Consider the following 18,021-nt stretch of genomic DNA (forward strand, 5'->3'; position numbering starts at 1 on the left):
TCAGAAATCTTGCGAGGAGCACCTGGTTGTGGCGAAATTATGTTCTTTCCACTTCTGGATTAGGGCCCCAACAGTGCTCACTGGATCATTCAGAAGTTTAGAAATCCTTCTGTAACCAATGCCATCAGTATGTTTTGCAACAATAAGATTGAGAAGGTCTTAAGAGAGCTCTTTGCTTTTACCCATCATGAGATGTTTTTTGTGTGACACCTTGGCAATGAGACACCTTTTTTATAGCCCATCAGTTGAGATTGAACCAGCTTATATGAATTAGCACTGACAAGGGGAGGATTGCTTTCTAATTACTGATAGATTTCAGCTGGTGTCTTGGCTTTCCATGCCTTTTTGCACCTCCCTTTCTTAATGTGTTCAATACTTTTTCCCTTATTACGTTTCATTTTATTGCACATAACCTAATTTCTGAACTTATTTGTTTTGATTTCTTTGTATGTATGGATTGCATGGGTTGTTACCAACATGTGGTGAACATTTCATGTCAATAGCACCTTTGGAAATATATTTACCTAGAAAAATGGTGACGTGTTCAATACTTATTTTACATGCTGCATATACAGTCAGGTCCATAAATATTGGGACATCGACACAATTCTAATCTTTTTGGCTCTATACACCACCACAATGGATTTGAAATGAAACAAACAAGATGTGCTTTAACTGTAGACTTTCAGCTTTAATTTGAGGGTATTTACATCCAAATCAGGTGAACGGTGTAGGAATTACAACAGTTTGTATACGTGCCTCCCACTTTTTAAGGGACCAAAAGTAATGGGACAGATTAACAACCATCCATCAAACTTTCACTTTTTAATACTTGGTGGCAAATCCTTTGCAGTCAATTACAGCCTGAAGTCTGGAATGCATAGACATCACCCAGACGCTGGGTTTCATCCCTGGTGATGCTCTGCCAGGCCTCTACTGCAACTGTCTTCAGTTCCTGCTTGTTCTTGGGGCATTTTGCCTTCAGTTTTGTCTTTAGCAAGTGAAATGCATGCTCAATCGGATTCAGGTCAGGTGATTGACTTGGCCATTGCATAACTTTCCACTTCTTTTCCTTAAAAAACTCTTTGGTTGCTTTCACGGTATGCTTCGGGTCATTGTCCATCTGCACTGTGACGCGCCGTCCAATGAGTTCTGAAGCATTTTGCTGAATTTGAGCAGATAATATTGCCCGAAACACTTCAGAATTCATCCTGCTGCTTTTGTCAGCAGTCACTTCATCAATAAATACAAGAGAACCAGTTCCATTGGCAGCTATACATGCCCACACCATGATGCTACTACCACCATGCTTCACTGATGAGGTGGTATGCTTTGGATCATGAGCAGTTCCTTTCCTTCTCCATACTCTTCTCTTCCCATCACACTAGTACAAGTTGATTTGGTCTCATCTGTCCATAGGATGTTGTTCCAGAACTGTGAAGGCTTTTTTAGATGTTATTTGGCAAACTCTAATCTGGGCTTCCTGTTTTTGAGTCTCACCAATGGTTTACATCTTGTGGTGAACCCTCGGTATTCACTCTGGTGAAGTCTTATCTTGATTGTTGATTTTGACACACATACACCTACCTCCTGGAGGGTGTTCTTGATCTGGCCAACTGTTGTGAAGGGTGTTTTCTTCACCAGGGAACTAATTCTTCGGTCATCCACCACAGTTGTTGTTCCTGGTCTTCTGGGTCTTTTGGTGTTGCTGAGCTCACCGATGCGTTCTTTCTTTTTAAGGATGTTCCAAACAGTTGATTTGGCCACATCTAATGTTTTTGCTATCTCTCTGATGGGTTTGTTTTGTTTTTTCAGCCTAATGATGGCTTGCTTCACTGATAGTGACAGCTCTTTGGATCTCATATTGAGAGTTGACAGCAACAGATTCCAAATGCAAATAGCACACTTGAAATTAACTCTGGACCTTTTATATGCTCCTTGTAAATGGGATAATGAGGGAATAACACACACCTGGCCATGGAATAGCTGAGCAGCCATTTGTGCCATTACTTTTGGTCCCTTAAAAAGTGGGAGGCACATATACAAACTGTTGTCATTCCTACACCATTCACCTGATTTGGATGTAAATACCCTCAAATTAAAGCTGAAAGTCTGCAGTTAAATCACATCTTGTTCGTTTCATTTCAAATCCATTGTGGTGGGGTATAGAGCAAAAAAGATTAGAATTGTGTCGATGTCCCAATATTTATGGACCTGACTCTCTCTCTCTCTCTCTATATATATTTATAAGTAGGCCAGTATGGTGGCCTGAATTTATGGGAGGAGCCCGGGGGGGGGGTATTTAAGCAGTCCACTCACCTGTGTTCCTTGTTGGTTCCAGTGCGCAATACTACACATCACTAGGCCGACTCTCTCCAGCTCACTTCGTGTTCGTGAGTCAGTGCGTTTGATTACATGTGTGTTGCGGCTTCTCAGTTCGTGGTCTTCGTCGGTGGTTCTCGCTCGCTGTTGCAGGTAGGATTCAAACCTTTTTCGTTTCATACGCAATGTTACGATTCATCATGTTTCCTATCCCGCATCCCTTTCGTACTTAGCTGCCTCTGAGTTGTTGACGGTCGTGTCCCGACATCAATCGGCACAGGCGTAGTAGATACAGTGGGGCAAAAAAGTATTTAGTCAGCCACCAATTGTGCAAGTTCTCCCATTTAAAAAGATGAGAGAGGCCTGTAATTGTCATCATAGGTATACCTCAACCATGAGAGACAAAATGTGGAAACAAATCCAGACAATCACATTGTCTGATTTTTTAAAGAATTTATTTGCAAATTATGGTGGAAAATAAGTATTTGGTCACCTACAAACAAGCAAGATTTCTGGCTATCACAGACCTGCATCTTCTTCTTTAAGAGGCTCCTCTGTCCTCCACTCATTACCTGTATTAATGGCACCTGTTTGAACTTGTTATTAGTATTGTCACGGGCATGGCCAGAGCGGAGGCTGTTGGAGAGGACTATATGCAAGCCTGTTGCCCACCGATTATGGGCCCTAGCATTTGAGGTGAATGAGAAATCCAGTCTGAACTGTATTAATCGGACTCAGTCATGTATATATTGTATGGGGACTCCTTACTGTATATTTGTGTCCCTGAAGAGGGAGGGGGGATTCCTCCAGCAGCCCCCTGCTGATAAGACTGATTCATTCTGCTGGGACACATCCTGTGAGGAGATGGTGGTGTTATCAACATGTGTTTATGTTAATTGAGAGAGCTGATCACATTAGCCACCAGCCCTGGCTAATAGACGAATGGTCTAGGCTGAGGAGGGGGGAGATTGTTGTTTGTATTGTTAATTGTATTAATGTGTGAAGCTCGGTGCCCACAAGACTGTCATCTGGTCTGGGTACATTTTGTAGTAAATTAGGTCATGTTAATTAGGTTAGCTTTGAGTCATCCCTGCTGTATAAAGGTCTGTGAGATCTCAAAATAAAGGCAGTTCTGATGTACTCCAAGACTGGTGTTGTCTAGTTCTTGGGGGTTCCTATAGCCAGATCCATTGGACTTGTGTTCCAGAACTTAGGAAGCGGTATATGACGGAAGCACTCAAGCGGAGTGTGGGGCGTTCCGTGACAAGTATAAAAGGCACCTGTCCACAACCTCAAACAGTCACACTCCAAACTCCACTATGGTGAAGACCAAAGAGCTGTCGAAGGACACCAGAAACAAAATTGTAGACCTGCACCAGGCTGGGAAGACTGAATCTGCAATCGGCAAGCAGCTTGGTGTGAAGAAATCAACCGTGGGAGCAATAATTAAAAAATGGAAGACATACAAGACCAATGATAATCTCCCTCCACGCAAGATCTCACCCGGTGGGGTCAAAATGATCAGAAGAACGGTGAGCAAAAATCCCAGAACCACACGTGGGGACCTAGTGAATGACCTGCAGAGAGCTGGGACCAATGTAACAAAGGCTACCATCAGTAACACACTACGCCACCAGGGACTCAGAACCTGCGTGTCCCCCTGCTTAAGCCAGTACATGTCCGGGCCCGTCCGTGGTTTGCTAGAGAGCATTTGGATGATCCAGAAGAGGATTGGAAGAATGTCATATGGTCAGATGAAAGCAAAGTAGAACTGTTTGGTAGAAATACAACTTGTCGTGTTTGGAGGAGAAAGAATGCTGAGTTGCAACCAAAGAACACCATACCTACTGTGAAGCATGGGGGTGGCAACATCATGCTTTGGGGCTGTTTCTCTGCAAAGGGAACAAGATGACTGATCCGTGTACATGAAAGAATGAATGGGACCATGTATCATGAGATTTTGAGTGCAAACCTCCTCCCATCAGCAAGGGCATTGAAGATGAAACATGCCTGGGTCTTTCAGCATGACAATGATCCCAAACACACCGCCCTGGCAACGAAGGAGTGGCTTCGTAAGAAGCATTTCAAGGTCCTGGAGTGGCCTAGCCAGTCTCTAGATCTCAACCCCATAGAAAACCTTTGGAGGGTGTTGAATGTCCGTGTTGCCCAGCGACAGCCCCAAAACACCACTGCTCTAGAGGGGATCTACATGGAGGAATGGGCCAACATACCAGCAACAGTGTGTGACAACCTTGTGAAGACTTACAGAAAACGTTTTTACCTCTGTCACTGCCAACAAAGGATATATAACAAAGTATTGAGATGAACTTTTGATATTGACCAAATACTTATTTTCCACCATAATTTGCAAATAAATTCTTTCAAAAATCAGACAATGTGATTGTCTGGATTTGTCTCCACATTTTGTCTCTCATAGTTGAGGTATACCTATGATGACAATTACAGGCCTCTCTCATCTTTTTAAGTGGGAGAACTTGCACAATTGGTGGCTGACTAAATACTTATTTGCCCCACTGTACGTAGGTTCCCCCTGCCTACTTCTCGAGGTTCTTTTCCACAAGCTCTCAGTCGCCACTCATACCACTCATTATCCATTTACAGGCACCACAAGCTTCTGCAGCATGGCCTCCCCCTTGAGGTTCCTGCCACAAGCTCTCAGTCGTCACTTATACCACTCATTTGCCCGTTCACAACGCATGCGACTTCTTAGGTTGCAAACGCCGACATGCTTCAGCACCCCTCTTTTAGTGTCAGCTTGTTTATTTACGTCACTCGGTCAGCATGGCCTTGGTCATCCACTTTTCTCTACTGCTTGTTTTATCCTCCCTTCGAGGCTACTTTCTTGCAACATGTGTTTCAAACTTGTCTCCAGTGGCACTCAACCTGGTCACTGACGTTTTTATGTCTGTCTTTCTCCATAGGTCAGTGAGGTCAAGTTGTTCCATCCTGCACAAGGTTGAACATGTTTCTCGCAGGTAATATGACATACATACACACATGCAGGGCTTTGCATGCTTTTACCCAGGGGGGGTTTTGTCATGTTTTAGGGGGAGGGGGCGGGCTTAGGGCTCTCCATGACGCCAGGTTAAACCTGCACCTCCATGTTACCTTTTTCAGGTTCCCGGTTGCCAGATCAGTCTTGGCCGCAACCAGGACCTCTATTCTATCAGGGCATGAGTCAGGTGGCTAGTACACGAGTCATTCTCCTGCATCAACCTGCAGCACCCTTTATTCATCTCAGTACCTCACATACACTAAAACTGTTGTTCCTTTTTCTGTTCTTCCCCCCCCCTTGCTTCTCACTTATTTTAACGTACTCCGTCTCTCCTCTGCTGTTCTCATTTTCCAAAAACTCTTTTTAATCATACATCCCCCCCTCTTTTCTCATTATAGCTGGAGTCATGTCACGGTCCGGTAGTGATGAACTTCGCTTCACCCCCCCGTCACCCACCATGGGTTCAGAGCCAGGCAGCACTCAGTTCCTCAGGGGATGGACTATCCCCAAGCTCACGGCAGAGATACGGCGTAGGGCCATTCCCTACATCGCCACGGCCAGGAAAGCCGAATTTTTTAAGCTGCTGTTCCCAACACCAGCAGCAGCTGCACCCGAAACCCAGCAGACATCCCTGCAGTCAATTTCTTCAGCTCTCACTCAGCTGCACACCATGATCAGCACACAGACCACAGCAGTCTCAGACGTGCAGGTGAGAGTAGGAGTCCTAGAGGTGTGCCCAGCAGTGACCCCCCCCTTAGACACGATTGTAGCGCCTGTCCTGGCACTACCACCTACAGGTACGCCGGACACTTGTTTGCAACCAGAGCTGCAGCCAAACTTGCCCAGTTCCAAACCAGCACAAATTGGAGCATCACGGACACCGAGTTGTTCTGCCGCCACTTTGCAGGTCTGCGTTCCCTGCTTTGCACTGTTTGCCAATCCTCCACACACACGACAAACTGGTGCTCTAACATGGACGCCAGACGTTCCTTGACCTTCCCCTCTACCTCTAGTGCCACTCAAGGCATGTCTGCCCCTATCCAATATCCTCAGGTGGACAAGTTGGAATGGTCCGTCCTTGAGAACTGGAACGGCGTATCCATGTTCATCTCAGTAGCTTCAGCCTCCTCACCTCATATAGTAACAGATGCAGCAGCCTCCACAGGCTTTGCTGCTAATTTTTGCACCCATTGGTTTGCAGGTCCATGGCTGCATGAAATCCTCCTGGTTTCTGAGTTTCAGCCAGACGTCCTCATTTTTGAAGCTTTACCCTATCGTCGTGGCAGCTCAGGTCTGGGGACACCCCTGGGCAGGTCAGACCGTGCTCTTCTCCACTGACAACTTAGCCACCGCTGAGATTGTCAACAAAGGCAGGTCCAAGTCCCTGGCCATCATGTCCTTCCTACACAGGCTGATGCAGATATCCTTTCACTGCAATTTCAATTTGCACTGTACTTAAATACCTGGCTTGTGCAATATTGCAGCAGACGTACTGTCCCACCTCAATTTTCCTTTGTATTTCTTGCAGAGACCCGGAGCTGACCCGACATCATTTCACATCCCACCATGGTCGCAGCTAACGATGGGCTAAGAGACCACCTTCACAACGCTACCCTGCTCATAAACTGGTCACTGTCGCCCAACATGCTGAAGGCCTACCGCACTGCCTGGAACGCCTATGGCAAATTCCTAACCACATGCCCCAGGACGGGCATAGGTCACATCAAGCACGTCCTGGCCTTCATGTTTTACTGCCACACTCATCTGAGCCTGTCCCACAACACTGTCAGATTGTACCTAGCTGGCATCCAGCAATTCCTCTCCCTACAAGCCCCTGGGAAACCCTCGTTGTTGTGACCCATGCATTCAAAGCCTTGCTGCGTGGCATCCAGAAACATCAGCCCGTAGCCAGTGGCAAACACTTGCCCATATCACGTTCCACGCTCCAGGACATGTCAGTTATCCTGTCAGGTCCCTTTTTGGGTTGCTGCCCAGCCTGGTCATCGCAGTAGCTATCAACCTGGCCTTCTACGGCTTCCTATGGACCGGTGAGTTCACTTACAGTGGCCCCAGTTGCCAGGTGCTATGCAGGTGCCATCTGTCCCGTCTTCAAGACCATTTTGTCCTACATCTGGCAGTGTCCAAAACTCATCAGTCCAGCACCGAGGTCAACATCATATTCTTCCAGACCCACAACGAATGGTGTCCAGTAGGGATGGGCCGAACACCCCCCGGTTCGGTTCGCATCCAGAATATGCGAACAGACCGAACGTTCGCGTGAACATTCGAACACCGTTAAAGTCTATGGGACTCGAACGTGGGAAATCAAAAGTGCGAATTTTAAAGGCTAATATGCAAGTTATTGTCCTAAAAAGGGTTTGGGGAACTGGGTCCTGCCCCAGGGGACATGTATCAATGCAAAAGAAAGTTTTAAAAACGGACGTTTTTCCAGGAGCAGTGATTTTAATGATGCTTAAAGTGAAAAAATAAAAGTGAAATATTCCTTTAAATATCATACCTGGGAGGTGTCTATAGTATACCTGTAAAGTAGCACGTGTTTCCCGTGCTTAGAACAGTCCTTGCACAAAATGACATTTTTAAAGGAATAAAAGTCATTTAAAACTGCTTGCGGTTTTAAAGTAATGTCGGGTCCCGGCAATATGGATGAAAAATCAGTGAGACAAACGGCATGGGTACCCCCCCAGTCCATTACTAGGCCCTTTGGGTCTTGTATGGATATTAAGGGGAACACCGCACCCAAATTAAAAAAAGAAAAGGCGTTGGGCCCCCAGGCCCTATATACTCTGAACAGCAGTATACAGGCAGTGCAAACAAGACAGGTAGAATCTGTTTGTAATTTGGAACAGGTACATTTTGTAAGTGTAGCTCCAGCCAAAAAATCTATTTTAAAGCTTTTTGGAAAACATAGCGAAGGGTTATCATCACACCTGTAACATTTGTTTTGCTGTCTGTGCCCCTGTTCAGAAGATTTCACCTCACTTTCTGTTCCAATGACAATTGGATTTTGAAAATGTGGGTTTTTTAAGGGAAACAAGGATTGGTGATAAATCAGTGGAGGAGACACCTTTTTCCCATATTAACTCTTACAGGAGAGAATTTCCCTTCCTAGGGGTAGATTTCCTCTCACTTCCTGTTGTCTCCCTCCGTTTGTAAGTAGGAGTCGTTTGTAAGTAGGAGTGGTTTGTAAGTTGGATGTTTGAAAGTAGGGGCCTTCCCTATATACTCTGCAGAAAATTGAGACTTAGGTGTTGGTGGTACCAGAACACTGTAAGCCCTCACAGTTACTCTTGCTGGGCACTGGAAGGGGCCCTGCTGTGAAATATGATATCAAGAATTGTAATTACATGCCTCTGTTGAACAAGGTCAGAAAAATTGGGCCTTTGGTGGTGGTGTGGTGGTGTTGCCACAACACTGTAAACCCTCACAGTTACTCTTGGTGGGCGCTGAAACAGGCCCTGCTGTGAAATATTATATCAAGAATTGTAATTACATGCCCCTGTTGAACAGGGTTAGAAAAATTGGGCCTTTGGTGGTGGTGTTGCCACAACACTGTAAGCCCTCACAGTTACTCTTGGTGGGCGCTGGAACGGGCCCTGCTCTGAAATATTATATCAAGAATTGTAATTACATGCCCCTGTTGAACAGGGTCAGAAAAATTGGGCGTTAGGCACTGGTGCTGGTGCCACAACACAGCAACCCCTCACAGATACTTTAGTTGAGTGCAGGAATGAGCCCTGCTGCAAAATATTACAGCAAAAATTGTAATTATATGCCCCTGTTAAACAGGAGCAGAAAAATTGGGCTTTAGGCACTGGTGCTGGTGCCACAACACTGCAACCCCTCACAGATACTCTAGTTGAGTGCAGGAACGAGCCCTGCTGCAAAATATTACAGCAAAGATTGTAATAACGCGCCCCTGTTAAACAGAGGCAGGAAAATTGGGCTTTAGGCACTGGTGCTGGAGCCCAGAACCAAAAATGTTCTTAGAAGCTATCAACATGAACATTGAGGAGGAATAGGATAGTCACTCGGCATAACAGGATAGTCAGCATCAGCATAGGCAGTCTTCAAGGGATCTCACATTCGTAAAAAAATGATTTGGTTACATCAGCATCAGGTGCTTGGTATCTGGTGATCCAAGACTGATTCATTTTTATGAAGGTGAGCCGATCAACCGAGTCGGGGGACAGGCGCACTCTGTGATCGGTTACAAAGCCTCCAGCGGCACTGAATGTGCGTTCCGAAAGAACGCTGGATGCAGGACAGGCCAGTAGCTCAATTGCAAACTGTGCAAGCTCTGGCCAGTGATCCATCCTCAAGACCCAGTAAACCAATGGATTTTTGGTTGGAAAGGTCTCCAAGTCTGATCTTGCGCCTAGGTATTCCTGCACCATGTACAACAGACGCTGGCGATGGTTGCTGGAACCGATCATACCTTGGGGCTGTGGACTAAAAAATTGTCTGAACGCATCAGTCAGACGGCCACCTTCTCCACCGCTCCTTCTGTGACTGACTGAAGCCTCAGCAACACGTTGTCCGGGACCAGGAATTAGTACACTCCCAGGCTCTGGAAACGCGTTGCACAGACCTTTCTGCAAGGCCTCCCGAAGATGTTTCATTCTCTGCTCCCTCTGCGACGGCTGGATAAGTTCCGCAACCTTACCCTTGTAACGTGGATCAAGAAGGGTTGCCAGCCAGTAGTGATCCCTCTCCTTGATCACACAAATCCGAGGGTCCTTTCTCAGGCTTTGCAGGATCAGGGAGGCCATGCAGCGTAGGGCTGCTGAGGCATTCGTTTCTGAGTCCTCTGGGTCACTAAGGACGATCTGATCCGCAGCCACCTCCTCCCAGCCACGTACAAGTCCATGGGTTTCTGGGGACTGTAAACGATCCCTTGAAGACTGCTGCTGATGCTGAGTGCTAGGCTCCACCTCCATGCTGACACAATTCTCATCCTCCTCCTCTTCCTGTGAGATCGGTGAGCCCGCAGGAATACTGTCTGGATAAAGGGGGCCTTGAGAGGTAAGGAAGTCCTCCTCTTCCTCCCTCTGTTCTGCCTCAAGTGCCCTGCCCATTATTCCACGCAGCGTGTGCTCCAACAGGTAGACAAGAGGGGCAGTATCACTGATGCATGTACTGTCACTGCTCACCATCCTTGTGGCCTCCTCAAATGGTGACAGGACAGTGCATGCATCCTTGATCATGAGCTACTGGTGTGGCGAAAAAAAGCCAAGCTCCCCTGACCCTGTCCTGGTGCCATACTCGCACAGGTACTCATTCATGGCCCTATGCTGCGTGTGCAGCCGCTGCAGCATTGCCAATGTTGAGTTCCACCTGGTGGGCATGTCACAGATGAGGCGGTTCTTGGGCAGGTTGCATTCTTTTTGAATGTCAGCCAGCCGAGCACTGGTATTATATGACCGGCAGAAATGCTCACAGACTTTCCTGGCCTGCCTCAGTATATCCTGTAAGCCCGGGTACCTGCACAAGAACCACTGCACCACCAAATTAAGTACGTGAGCCAAACAGGGCACATGGGTGAAGAGTCCCTGTCGGAGGGCGGAGAGGAGGTTGGTGCCATTGTCGCAAACCACCATCCCTGGCTGAAGCTGGCGTGGTGTCAACCAGCTCTGAGCCTGCCCCTGCAGAGCTGACAGAATCTCTGCCCCAGTATGGCCTCTGTCCCCTAAGCAGACCAACTCAAGCACCGCATGGCATCTTTTTGCCTGAGTGCTTGCGTGGCCTCTAGAACGCCTACGGAGCACCGCTGGTTCTGAGGACAAATCTGCACAGGAAGAGGCCATAGAGGAAGAAGAAGAGGAGGGGGTGGAGGAGAGAGGTGTGGCAGAATCACCACTACCAGCATTTTGGAGGCGTGGTGGCGGAACAAGCTCCAACAATACTGCACCCTGTCCTGCATCCTAACCAGCTGCCAGCAGGGTTACCCAGTGCGCCATGAAAGAAAGGTAACGTCCTTGTCCATGCCTGCTGGACCATGAGTCAGCGGTAATATGCACCTTACCGCTGACCAAAGAGGCCAAGACATTGCCTTCCACATGTCGGTAGAGAGCCGGAATTGCCTTACGAGAAAAAAAAAGGCGTTTGGGAACCTGCCACTGAGGTACCGCACATTCCAAATATTCTCGGGGGGCAGAGTGTACCAGCTGAAAAGGCAGCAGTTGGAGTGCTAGCAATTTAGCCAAACTAGCATTCAGCCGCTGAGCATGTGGATGGCTGGGACAGAATTTCTTTTGCTGGTTTAGCAACTGGGGTAGGGAAATTTGCCTGCTACAATCGGACGTTGGTGTAGTAATAGCAGATTACCCGCAAGTACTTGGCACACCTAATTCTACACCTTCATTCCTGTCAGTGCTGGTTTCTGAGAGGACTGAAGGTATAGTGGGGTTGGAGATCCCAGCTGACAAGGAGCAAGGAGAGGTCCGCCTTGTTCTTTGGTGTGGGTCTTTTATGTACTGTTGCCAATGGACTACATGGGAGCTCAACATATGTCTGGTCAAGCATGTGGTGCCCACGCGGCTGCTGTTTTGGCCACGCTTGATACACTTCAGACATATGTTGCAAACAGCAACAGTGCAATCTGCTGCACATGTCTCAAAAAAGGCCCACACCAAAGAACTTTTGGAAAAATGTGCAGAGTCAGCAGCACCCTGCACATGCGGAGCTCTGCGGTGTGATGCATTCGGTTGGCTGCCCTTAAGCTAGCCCCTGGAGGGCATCCTGCATCGTTGGAGATGTGCATCCTTCTCCTCCTCTCTTTTATCAGGCACTAACGTAGAGTCAGTGACCTCATCATCCCCTCCCTCCTCGCCACTGGAGCAAACCTGGCAGTATGCTGCAGCTGGGGGAACATGATTGCCAGTTTCTTGTGCTTCTCGGGCACCCTCTCTTCTCTCTGGGCTCACGTTACTGCCTTCATCCTTAACCTGGGTACCATCATCAGAGTCTTCAAAACGCTGTGCATCCTCCTGCAGCATCTACCCTACACTGTGGTCGAACAGTTCGGGGGACTCCTCAGGGCATGATGGTGGGGCTAGGGAAGGCGTGACTGATGACATTGAGCCGATGGAAGAAGTCACTTTGGCAGCTGCATTGGCAGACAAAGTACCCTGAGCCTGGGTGACAGAGGATGAGGAGGATGAGGACGGCTTGGTCATCCACTCTACCAACTCTTCTGTATGTTGTAGCTCAACATGGCCAGCTGCTGAAAAAAAGGACAAACGTGCCCCATGGCCACATGCTGAGGATGCACCGTGTCCACGACCAGCACTGTTTGCTGTAGACACAGAGCCTGCTTGCCCTCTTTTAGTGGCCTGTGAGCGTCTGCCTCTCCTTGGTTTCCTTCCAGACATACTGTACAATTAGATGAGCAAAACAACAAAGTTTACTAAAAACAGTACACCAGGAATGGCCTACAGACTATATATACAATCAAGGAATGGCCTACGGTCAGGTATAGGCTTGGCTGGAGTACAATGCAGTGGATATATATTTTATGAACTGCAGCTCAGTGAGCCACCTGCCTGGCTGAAAGTGTCTTTGAACACGCACTCAGGCAATAGCCTAGTCTGGTATAGGCTCGGCTAGACTATATATATACAAGCCTGTATATATATATATATATATATATATTTATTAAATGAACTGCAGCTCAGTGAGTCACCTGCCTGGCTGAAGTATATTAGAAAAAATACACCAGGAATGGTCTGCAGTGAGATGAAGCTAAACTGTATACAGCGTTTATATATATATATATATATATATATATATATATATATATATATATATATATATATATATAAGCCGGGATGTATATATATACTAAATACACTTCAGCTAACTGTCTCGCCCGCCTGCCTGAAGTATATTAGCAACAGTACACCAAGAACGGTCTGCAGTGAGATGAAGCTAAACTGTATACAGTGTATATATAAATATATACAAAGCCGGGATGTATATATATACTAAATAAACTGCAGCTAACTGTCTTGCCCACCTGCCTGAAGTATTTTAGCGACAGTACACCAGAAACGGTCTGCAGTGAGATGAAGCTAAACTGTATACAGTGTGTATATATATATATATATATATATATATATATATAAAGCCAGGATGTATATATTGTATATATATATACTAAATACACTGCAGCTAACTGTCTCGCCCGCCTGCCTGACGTATATTAGCAACAGTACACCATGAATGGTCTGCAGTGAGATGAAGCTAAACTGTATACAGTGTATATATATATCTATACCTAAGCCGGGATGCATATATATACTAAATACACTGCAGATAACTGTCTCGTCTGCCTGCCTGAAGTATATTAGCAACAGAACACCAGGAATTGCTTGCCTGCTCAAACTAAATGAAATGATACTCTCTCTCTGAACAAACCCCACCAACACACTACACGAGGCCGCGGTGCGGGCGGCCTTATATAGTGTGGGGTGTGTACTTAACCCCCTGAGCCATAATTGGCCACAGGCACCCTACCTGTAGCCAATTATGGCTCTCTTCGCTGATGGCGCTGTGATTGGCCAAAGCATGCGGGTCATAGTGCATGCTTGGCCAATTATCAGCCAGCAATGCACTGCGATGACGCAGTGCATTATGGGCCATGATGCGCTGCTCGAATTTGGCGCAAACGGTCCATAATGTTTGAAATTCGGCGAACAAGCAAATGGCCGATGTTCGAGTCGAACTCATGTTCGACTCAAACAGACAGCCCATCCCTAGTGTCGAGTAGCGGTTCTGGACCAGTTGTTATCTCACCTGCCAAGCCAGTCTAGCACCAGCCCATTGTTGCCTTTTCCTTCCAGCCCACTAACAGCTAGCCAGTTCGTCAGACATGTTTGCATCCTCCTGGCTAATCTAGGCCTCAACCCTAACCAGTTTTCCGGGCACTCCTTCCGGGGTCGGAGCAGCCTCGGCTGCCTCCTGGCAGGGGGTTGCGGGTCATGTCTTCAGAAGATTAGGCAGATGGAAATCCGCCTGCTTTACCCAGTACATTCCAATTCCCCAGGTTGAGATGTCGCAAGTCCTCACCAAGCGTGCCCAATAAATGGCATGTATACCAATAAAACAGCTTTACTATCCAGGTTTTTTTGCCCCCTTTTTGGCATACTGACCAGCTGACCAGGGCATATCTCAGGTCTATGTTATGTTGGGAGTCTTGTGGTATATATATATATATTTATATATACACAGTTGTGCTCATAAGTTTACATACCCTGGCAGAAATTACGATTTTTCACAGCATATGAATGATAACACAAAAACTTTTCTTTCACTCATGGTTAGTGTTTGACTGAATTGATTATCAATCAACTGTGTTTACTCTTTTTAAACAATAATCACAACAGAAACTACCCAAATGACCCCGATTAAAAGTTTACATACCCTGGTGATTTTGCCCTAATAGCATGCACACAAGTTAACACAAAGGGGTTTGAATGGCTATTAATGGTAACCATCCTCACCTGTGATCTGTTGGCTTGTAATTAGTGTGTGTGTATAAAAGGTCATTGAGTTTCTGGACTCCTGACAGACCCTTTGTCAAGAACGGTGTCATTGCTTGGTTCACCTGCTGGTGGACCTGTTGCGTTCAGCACCAAAGGGTGTAGTTCTGGTGGCCGCCAGCGGGTGTCTCCCTGCCAAGTTACTTACTGACAATCAAGTTACACCTGATGTGGGTCTGTTGGACTATATAAGCCCGCCCTTAACCAAGGATCAGGGCTTCAGAATTCCCCCTGCAAGCCTTATCCCTGCCTGAGCCATTCTTTGATCTGTTCCTATCTTTTGTCCTGGACTCTGTATCCTGTATCCTGTATCCTGACCCTGAGACCTGCTCCTTGTTCTCATTATGGTCTGTTCCCCGTGCCTGCCTTCTGTTCCCCTTTTCCGCTCATCCCTATTTGCTTATGTGGTTTTTTTTTTTCATCTGTATATAGTAAGTAGTTAGTTAGCTAGTTATGTGTTTTTGGGGTTTGCTGTGTTCTTTGTATTCATTACTTGTTCATGGTTTGCTGTTGTTTGGTTTGCATGTGTGTCTTTATCTTAATAAATATACTTTTTTTTTTACTTACTCTTTTGTTCTTGATTTCTTAAGTGCAGCCCAACGATCTGATCACCCCGTGCTGGATGCCTGTATATGGCATCCCTGACAGAATTCTGAAGCTATACAATCAGATCGGCTGCACCTGGGAATTAGGTCTGAGCACTTGCTCAATTATTGGAAGAAGCATCTGGAAGATATTTTGTATTTTTCACTCTTGGCAACAGATGACAGAGATTTTTGCTATCAGACTTTGAAAGAGCACACTAGAGCGCAGTTGTTGGAATGTATTCGTCTGGCTCACATTTTTATTGATCAGGGCAGTTTTCTGTTTGAGGATGTTCAGCCACTTATTCAGATGCATGCAGAGTTGGTTCTGTCTAATGCCTCTAGGGGAGGTGATGACTATACGCCCCCTTTTTAGTGCAGCTCATGTGGAGTCTTTGGTTTGGCTATTGGAGGATGACTCAGCCTTTTTCTTTGAGCTTGTCCTCAACAGGTGCTTGTAGATTGTATTGATTCAGTGCAGTCTCTGATCAGACAAGCAGTGTGAAAATCAGATTTGGTGCAACCATTATTACAGGCCTGGTCAAGTTTGTTGTATTTAGTAGGGTTGTCCCGATACCACTTTTTCAGGACCGAGTACAAGTACCGATACTTTTTTTCAAGTACTCGCCGATACCGAATACCGATACTTTTTTTTATGTCACGTGACAGTGTTTTTTTTAATTTTTTTTTTAACAGTGCTTTTTTTTTTTTTTTTTTTTTTTTTTTTTTTTTGGGGGGGGGGGGGGGGGTGAACGGTGTATGTGTGTGTGTGTGTTTTGTTTTGTTTTGTTTTTTTAATTTACAATTTTTATTTTTTACAATAATTTTTTTTTTATTCTTTATTGCAATATGTGTTTTTTTTGTTTTTGTTTTTTTTTTAATCAGCCCTGTTGGGGGGCTTTGGTGAGATATCAGGGGTCTTAACAGACCTCTGATATCTCCCCCTTGAGACAGAGAAAGAGACAGAGGATAGAGATTCCCCAGTCCCTTTCTCTGCAGCGTCAGCTGCACTGAGAATGAATGGAGAGAAGACAGCGGCTCCTCTCCATTCATAAACTGACACATTGTAATCACAAGAGATTACAATGTTTCAGTTATGTGAATGGACAGAGTCAGCTGACTCTGTCTATTCACAAAGGAAGGAGGAGGAGGACGGCGGAACGGAGGGGGAGAACGGAGGGGGACAGAGAAGGAGAGGGGAACGGAGGGGACAGCGGAGAGGCACAGAGGAGGAAAGAGGAACGGAGGGGGGCAGCGGAGAGGCACAGAGGAGGAAAGAGGAACGGAGGGGGACAGCGGAGAGGCACAGAGGAGGAAAGAGGAACAGAGGGGGACAGCGGAGAGGCACAGAGGAGGAAAAAGGAACGGAGGGGGGCAGCGGAGAGACACAGGGAAGGAAAGAGGAACGGAGGGGACAGCGGAGGGGGACAGAAAAGGAGAGAAGAACGGAGGGGGACAGCGGAGAGGCACAGAGGAAAGGAGGGGGCATGGAGGATAATGCAGTGACAGTCAGTGGTGAGCGATCACCGCTGTGTCACTAAAGCAGCTGAAAGCCACTGGGGGAGAAGCTTGTATCTCCCCCATGCGCCGATCACTGCTGACTTTTAGGTATCGGGGAAGCATCGGGAGCATTTGCCCGAGTACAAGTACTTGGGCAAATGCTCGGTATCGGTACTAGTATCGGTATCGGGACAACCCTAGTATTTAGCCTCTGTCAGCTTCCAACCACCCCTTTCTGTGGCTAAATACCAGCCTGCTCGGATGTCTTCCTCTCCTTCATCCACAGCAACCACAGTTGCTGCCCAATATACCCTGTTACCAACTAAGCCTGATGATTTGGTGCCCGCTGTCCAGTCTAATGTTCAGGTGCCCGCTGTCCAGTCTGATGTTCCGGTGTCCGCTGTCCAGTCTAAAGTTCCAGTGCCCACTGTCCAGCTTGATGATCCGATGCCCAATCTGCTTGGTGATCCAGTACCTGATACCCAGCCTGATGATCCAGTTCCTGGTGGTCCTGTCCCTGATGCCCTGCCTGGTGGTTCCTTTCCACTGCCCTGCCTGGTGGTTCCTTTCCCGCTGCCCAGCTTAATGTGCCTCTGCCCGCTGCCCAGCATAATGTGCCTCTACCCACTTCCTAGCTTGATGTGCTTCTGCCCGCTGCCCAGCTTGATGTGCTTCTGCCCGCTGCCCAGCTTGATGTGCCTCTGCCTGCTTCCCAGCTTGATGTGCCTTTGCCCAGCTTAATGACCCAGAGCCTGCTGCCCAGCCTGATGACCTGGAGCCCACTGCCCAGCCTGATGAGTCGGAGCCCGCTGCCCAGCCTGATGAGTCGGAGCCCACTGCCCAGCCTGATGAGTTGGAGCCCACTGCCCAGCCTGATGAGTCGGAGCCCGCTGCCTAGCCTGATGAGTCGGAGCCCGCTGCCCAGCCTGATGAGTCGGAGCCCGCTGCCCAGCCTGATGAGTCGGAGCCCGCTGCCCAGCCTGATGAGTCGGAGCCCGCTGCCCAGCCTGATGAGTCGGAGCCCGCTGCCCAGCTTGAT

Source organism: Aquarana catesbeiana, linkage group LG03 (genome assembly GCF_042186555.1).
Source record: "Aquarana catesbeiana isolate 2022-GZ linkage group LG03, ASM4218655v1, whole genome shotgun sequence".
Taxonomy (NCBI): domain Eukaryota; kingdom Metazoa; phylum Chordata; class Amphibia; order Anura; family Ranidae; genus Aquarana; species Aquarana catesbeiana.